Below are 6,156 nucleotides of genomic sequence, written 5' to 3' on the forward strand. Positions count from 1 at the left end.
ATGGGTTTGCGTCTTCCCTCAACAGCAAACATGGCAGCTCTGCTGTTTGCGCTCACAGCTTTGATGTTCTCACCGGAGCTCGCTCAAGCCAAGCATATCAGGAACTACAACTTCAACGTAAGTCACCGAACCAGCTTAACTCATTTAGAGCTTCAAGTATGTTGGCCAAAAAGCATTGGAACTAGGCTTTAATTTATCTCATCTTCTCAATGATCACATACAGATTCGGATGAAGACTGTGACTCGACTTTGCCATACAAAAAATATTGTGACAGTCAATGGGCAGTTTCCAGGGCCTAAAATTGTCGCCAGGGAAGGTGATCAAGTCATCGTTAAAGTCACTAACCACGTCTCCAACAACATAACCCTGCACTGGTATAGCTCTCCCTCTGAGCACTCTCTTATCTTTTACTGGGATGTATTTCGAGTCAACTAAGATCGAGGATTCCAACGCAATAGTAAAGTTGTTCCTATCATAGAGTCATGCAAGGTCCAATGCTATAGAAATGGCATGCATGCAGATTTGCAGAAGAAGAAAAGAAATGGCGACTTAAGAAACTGCTTAAGTTGCAAATAAGTTGCAGAGTCGCAGTCAATCGAGTTTTGATATTTGGAAGCGAAGAAATCATCTTTGAATGTATAGTTCCTTGCTGAGGAAGTTGTTTGAAGTTGAATATATACCCTTCATGGTATGTTTCTTTATGAAAGAAAAATGTCTGAACAGTTGTCATTTTTTTTTATGATGGATGGAAACCAGGCATGGAGTTCGACAGCTGCAAAGCGGGTAGGCAGATGGTCCAGCCTACATCACTCAGTGTCCCATACAGACCGGCCAAACTTACGTTTATAACTTCACGATCACTGGACAGAGAGGCACCCTCTTCTGGCATGCGCACATCTCATGGCTACGATCAACCGTCTATGGCCCCATAGTAATCCTTCCCAAGCGCCATGTCGCTTATCCATTCCCCAGTCCCTATAAGGAAGTCACTGTCATTTTTGGTAAACCGAGCTCCTCTGATCCTAAAACTCCTCCTCAGAAACATGTCGTAGAGGTTATTTACTGACATGGCTTTGTGTTTGAACTTGGTTTCTTTCAGGAGAGTGGTTCAATGCAGATCCAGAAGCTGTTATCAACCAGGCTCTTCAGACTGGAGCAGGGCCTAACGTCTCCGACGCTTACACCATTAATGGCCTCACAGGGCCCTTGTACAATTGTTCAAAAGGTACAATTGCTTATTATTTACTGTTTGATGCATTTAGTAGAAGGTCTAATAAGGGCAAGGCGTAGCAAGCTCGCAAGTAAAGTAAATAGCTGTTCAATGTTTACCTTTAGATCAAGTAGAGAAAATTCGTAAATGCGTTCAATCATCTGTAAGCAATCTTCAAAAGCATTTGGTTATAAACAACATGTCTACACAATTACTGCAACTCGTCTTTTGGTGGTTGGTGAATGCAGATACATATAAGCTGAAGGTAAAGCTAGGCAAGACCTATCTCCTCCGTTTAATCAACGCTGCACTCAACGACGATCTCTTCTTCAGAATTGCCAATCACACCCTCACAGTTGTGGAAGTTGATGCACTTTATGTGAAACCATTCAACACTGAAACCCTTGTCATCACTCCCGGCCAGACCACCAATGTCCTCCTCACCACCAAACCCAGTTATCCAAATGCAAACTTCCTCATGGCAGCTAGACCCTACGCTACTGGCCTTGGAACCTTTGACAATACCACCACCGCTGGAATCCTCGAGTACGAAAAACCCAATACTAATTCGTCTTCTTCCACCAAACTTCCTCTGTTCAAACCAAAACTTCCAGCTCTTAATGACACTGCCTTCGCTGCCAAGTTCAGTAACCAGCTTCGTAGTTTGGCGAATGTTCAGTTCCCAGCCAATGTACCTCAGAGCGTCGACAAACAGTTCTTCTTCACGGTTGGCTTGGGTGCCAATCCTTGCCCGAAGAACCAGACTTGCCAGGGACCCAATGGCACCAAGTTTTCTGCCTCGGTGAACAATGTCTCATTCATTTTTCCGACCACTGCGCTGCTGCAGGCTCACTTCTTTGGCCAATCTAAAGGTGTTTACACGACAGATTTCCCTAGTGTTCCCCCATTTACATTTAATTACACAGGCACTCCTCCCAACAACACCTTCGTGACCAATGGCACCAAGGTGGTGCTGCTTCCGTTCAATACCAGAGTGGAGTTAGTGATGCAGGACACTAGCATTCTCGGGGCAGAGAGCCACCCTCTGCATCTTCATGGCTTCAACTTCTTCGTGGTTGGGCAGGGCTTCGGTAACTACAACCCCAAAACGGATCCCTCCAAATTCAATCTGGTGGACCCTGTCGAGAGAAATACTGTGGCAATCCCGTCAGGAGGTTGGGTTGCCATTCGCTTTCTGGCAGACAACCCAGGTGAGCCTGCTTTAATTTGCTTATTCTCGGCTAACTGATGAAGTTACTAACATCGTCCCGCTTGACGGTGCGGCTACAGGTGTCTGGTTCATGCATTGTCACTTCGAGGTCCACACAGTTTGGGGTCTGAAAATGGCATGGGTGGTACAGGACGGAAAACTGCCCAGTCAGAAACTCCCGCCGCCGCCTTCCGATCTTCCGCAATGCTGATTTTGATCAAGTTCATTATTTTTTCTTTCGTTTGAATGCCTTCTTTTGATGATTCTTTTGTTTGAGGTACTTGGGCAACAGAACCAGTCGACGAATGTTGAGCTTGATGGGATTGTAATCGGCCTGTGTTGTGTTTCATGGAAACAAAGTGCACCATGCGGACTCTGGTTTACAAATGCAATGATTGATTTCCCAACAATCTGCCGATTGCTTTTTCCCCCCCTTGAGTTGAGATGCATAGGCGTGATGAGACCTATCGATTCAATCAGATTGGGTAGATAGGCCGCCATGAAAGGACAGAGAAATATCCTGAGATTCAAGCAAATATCCTCCAAATAAAAGAAGTGTTTTTGGAAAAACCAATATCGTTTAGAAAAAGGGACTTTACCAAATGCCTGATTAAAAAAATTTATTTAACTAAATACTTATCGTTTGAATTTACTTGTCAAAATAACCAAATTCAAACTTTATGCCACCACGCCGGAATGGTCAAACTCTCCACCTCAACAGAATCTTTCCAGTGTGGCGCCATGTTTAGCCTCCTCAGAAACGAAAAAAATCCCTTCTTTACTTTTCATCTTCAATTTCCACGACATTTGCCCTGTTCTCTTTTCCTTCCCAGCCCTGTATTTTCCAGTTTGGCCAGAGCTCCTCCCGGCGAACTCTACTGGTAAGAAGGGAAAAGTAGGAAATCTTATGTGGACGAAGACAAAGAGGGAAGGAAAAGACTTTTCCCCATCTTCTGAACTAGTATTTTTTTGTTATAGTGTTTATTCTAACCCTTCATCTATGGCGGTGAAGGGAATTGAATCCTCTTCTTGTATTCCAATTGATTTGACTCTTCTTCATGAAAGCTAATGTAAGTATAAGGTCAGAGTTATTGAATTTATAGAAAAGAGAAAAATTTTATTAATTTTTTTTTAAAATCTGAGTACATAAACTCCTATTTATAATAGAGGAAAATATTAGTCTAATTACATTACGCCCAAACTCTAACACTTTCTAACATAATTAAATAACTCAACATAACTAGAAGATTAACATAACTAAAACACCTTTAAACTGAACCTCTTGTAAACCTCACTTCCTCTTCTGGAAAACAACTCATGCCAACAGTTCCCTTAAAGTTGGTGCGTATAAATCTCTGATGCCCAACTTGCCAAGTGAGTTGTAGAAGTTCTTGTTGCATACTATTCTTGTGAGTATGTCTACCAACTAATCTTCATATTTAACAAACGGGAATCAAATTATTTTGGCTTCAAAGGTTTTTCTCCATGATCAGGTATGGCCTAGACCATATATCCGCTCTTCTTGAACGCTCCATCTTCGGTTGGCAGAAGTCTACTTCACGCCAGAGGCCCTCGAGATTATTGTAGAAAATTTAAGCTAGTCACCGATGTCACATGTCGCCGGAGATCATACACCTGGGAGGTATCATTGCCATCAACATATGTAGTAGTAATGTTGGTGGTTTGGGTCGGGGCTGAAGTTTTGCTCTTCAATCATTATTGTCATCAACTCAACCGTGAGTAGAGGAGATCAAAGGAGATTGCCATTCAAATACCACAACTTCTCTCTGCCTGAGATATACATCTTGACAACCTGGAATAGGTTCGACTAGAGTCTGGTCCGAATCTGGTCCAAGTCGAGTCTTGGTCAGAGTGTGGTCTTAGTCAAGTTCAATCCAAATTTGGTCCGAGTCATGTCTTGGTCTGAGTCAATTCCGGTCCAAATCTGGTCTGGGTCGAGTCTAGTCTGATCTAGTCTGAGTCTCATCCAGTCTGAATCTGGTCTGAATTGAGTCTGGTCTGATCTGGTCTAGTTCAGGTCGAGTCTTATATAGTGTGGTCTGGTGCGAGTCAAACTGCATCAACTACCTACTCTACAGTCTGAAGACTTTGAACTGAGGGGTATAGAAGGTGTTTGATGCCGGCGGGCCTCTGTTGCTACTGCTACTACAAAACAATCTTCTACACTTCCTACCATACAACTTCACGACACATGGGGCATGACACATCCTTCAACAACCACTTATCGATGCACGCCGCATGGTACCGATGCTGGCAAAGGGGAAGCTTCTGACCCTTATCGTTTTCCTCCATATCGCTCAAACATATCGAACACTCGGCTTCCTTCCCTCGCTCCTACGGGTTGTACAAAAAGAAAGGGAGAGAAGCGATTAGAGAAGGATCCAAACCTTGATGGCGATCGCTGCCCCGTCTGTCTTCCTCTTTCACCACGCTTCTCCCAAATACCTAATTGGAACCCTGGTCCTCCCCGAAACCTCTTTCTCTGCCAACCTTATCACCCCTTCTCTTCGAGATAATTTCTGCCCTAGATGGCACCCCTTCCACCCTTGTGGTAGCTGTCCAGTATCGTGTCTCGACCCATTAGTCCCACACCATGGTGCAATGTCTGATCAATGAAATTTGCCCTCAGAAGGTTCTCATTCTGGATTCGATCCAAAGGAAGAATTTTCGAGGGAGACTCCTGTGCATATGCCAACAACGGAGGGAGACGTCGAGGAAGGAGAAACTCCATTGAGTGAGTTTTCAACGGCGGACTTCGCAAAGGAGGTTGTAGAATATAGGAACGAAGAATAATATTGTTGTAATTATTATTGATCAAAGTGTACATTATTTATAGAATTATAACAAAGACAATAGATATTATATCTTTACAATTTGAGTCTATCTTTAATTTAATCACTAGTTATTTTTATCTTATCTTTATCATAAGCATATTCTTCTTTTTTAAGGAAAAATCTCTGTAGCAGAAGTTCAGGGTCACGGGATTGCCGAAGAAGCCGCAATTGTTAGCACAGAGAGTGTGGCCCTCCAGGGCTTGACATCGATGCTCCTCTGCCGTGGCTTTATGATTCTCCAAAGATGTTGAACGAAAACTTATATCCAAGCTTATATTTGTGGAACCGTCATCTTTAGAGATCTCAACAATCCAAATAGAGATGGATAAAACCTCTCTCTTTCGCCTTTTCTTCTTTAATCTTTAAGTTTTCTCTTCCATCGACACCGTAATGATCTTTGTCCTCGGGAGCGACCGTGGCCATATTGGACTTGTCACCAGGACCAATGACTACAACAGAGGTCCATAAAGACTTCACGTGGGCGGAGACATTGAATAGATTAAGCACCGATAACAAAATCCAAGAGCGATTCACGGGCAAGACGCATCGCACGATAACATAATCAATGCAACATCCGATGTTGACTAACCGATAGGAGCTTCCTCCACAGTAGGAAGCACGATGTAAGGAGAAAGAACCGGAATTTTTGGAAAAGAAATAGAAAAAATAAATATGAACCCAAACTGCTAGAGATAATAGATTAAAAAAATCACATTATCTTTATGGATTAACAATGTCAACTCACAATACAATGTTCTAATACCACGTAAAATTTATGATATAAAAAAAGAGAGAAAAACTTTGTTAACTTTTTTTGTAATTTGAATACATAAACCCCTATTTATAATAGAGAAAAATAATAGAATCCAATTACAATTAA

The 6,156-nt window shown here is 42.5% G+C and overlaps 1 pseudogene; it reads left to right on the top strand.

The window, feature by feature from the left end:
* On the top strand, window positions 1–2,749 carry LOC137941677 (laccase-17-like; annotated as a pseudogene).
* Window positions 2,750–6,156: the final 3,407 nt, after the last annotated feature.

This window comes from Aristolochia californica, unplaced genomic scaffold (assembly GCF_029961685.1).
Source record: "Aristolochia californica isolate CCGP_79_NKW_82.1479 unplaced genomic scaffold, dmAriCali1.0.hap1 SCAF_10, whole genome shotgun sequence".
NCBI lineage: Eukaryota > Viridiplantae > Streptophyta > Magnoliopsida > Piperales > Aristolochiaceae > Aristolochia > Aristolochia californica.